At 38.5% G+C, this 1,480-nt stretch overlaps 1 protein-coding gene across 1 annotated transcript in view; it reads right to left on the minus strand.

Annotated features, from left to right (window-relative positions):
• LOC119589087 (nuclear hormone receptor FTZ-F1 beta-like) overlaps positions 1-1,480 on the minus strand; it is a gene marked incomplete in the record, with an annotated part of 70,745 nt that overhangs the window by 379 nt on the left and 68,886 nt on the right. The window contains 1 exon segment of the mRNA XM_037937663.1: positions 59-1,465.

A 1,480-nucleotide genomic window follows, 5' to 3' on the forward strand; every position in this document is an offset into this window, starting at 1 on the left:
TGTGTAAGGACTAGTGATTTGGCTTGCCGGGGTGACTGATATGGGTGCGCATAGGCATCGAGGTGCATGGGCGTGTTGCGGTGGAGTTGTGCACAGAACACTTGTCAATCATAAATCCTTCAATTCTTTCTTTTTTGTAATCTAAAATGTTAGATAAAAATGATAACCAATCAAAGAACACATAATTAATGGGGGCACAAGTTTTGTGCATCTTTCTTTCATTGGAAAAAAAGGAAAAAAGAAAAAAATATATAAATGAAGTGTGAATTAACAAGGTTTCAGTGCATCGGGAAAAAGAGAGGTGAGTTCCGCTCATGCACCCTCGGACGGCTTTCACATACACCCATTAGCCTCTCTCAATGTCAGCACCCTGGACGGCTCTGCTGCGTTCTGCATGGGGGATCCCTGAGACCACTCACCCTCTCGCCCACATAACACAACCCTCTTTTGAGAAGCATAAAAAACACATGAAACTGCAAAGTTACTGTGATCTCCATAACGATCTCATTAAAAATTAAAATTAAAAATTACGTACATGTATATATGTATATATATATGTATATCAGCAAGGAATTTGACATTCTATTATTGAGGGTTGAGGACTTGCCGGTGGAAGCGAGTTGGGAGGGTCCCCGCGCCACATCTCGCGGCCGACCCACTCACCACTCTCATGAGGCCACTTATTATGTTCTTTGGAATAACCCAGCGTCCTCTAAAATTGCTCATCATTAACATAATATCACAAGAGTACATCTTGTTTACCAAAGGGGTAATAATTAGCTTAGATATCAATGGAATGTTTACCAATAACAGCCTTCATGAAAGTGGTGTGAAACTGAGAAAAAATATATCAGGAAATGTAATGCAATAAATTAAAAATCTCTTCTGTAGAAAACATAGAACACTAAATTCGATAGTACCATCTCTTCGTCTCTTCCCAAATAATCTTGTGCACAGCGCAAGACGGAAGAGAGGCAAAACAACGACGCACTGTGAGCTACTACAGTATAGAAATTGGAAAGACATTGGAAAAAGTTTCTGGGCAAAGAAAAAGTTTGTCATAGACTCCAACTCTGGGCATTTTATAAAGCTTTAGATACCTGTGAGTAGTTCCATGCTAAATTTTAACTGTTACTGCTTAACATTCAAATTAGGTGAGACAGAGCACATTAATTTTTTGGGGGTGGAACTATCTCAGCTGATATACATCCTTAAAGAATGCTACAGATATTGGCCACAGCCTATAATACATACCACAGAAAAATTCAAGTAAAAAAGTTTACACTTTGCTCCTATCTCACTTCTGTTTTATCTAATGGTACCTTTTAAAGTACCACAGACAATTTAGTACCACGGAGCTCAGTGCAAAAGTATCATCACAGAAGACAGTCAAGTTTTCGTAGCTCTTCATGTTTGACATCGTGGAATCGTAGAGTTAAAGAGAAAATTAAGAACAAGGATTTTTGCCTAAATTCATATT

The sequence above is a fragment of the Penaeus monodon genome, chromosome 25 (assembly GCF_015228065.2).
Source record: "Penaeus monodon isolate SGIC_2016 chromosome 25, NSTDA_Pmon_1, whole genome shotgun sequence".
NCBI lineage: Eukaryota > Metazoa > Arthropoda > Malacostraca > Decapoda > Penaeidae > Penaeus > Penaeus monodon.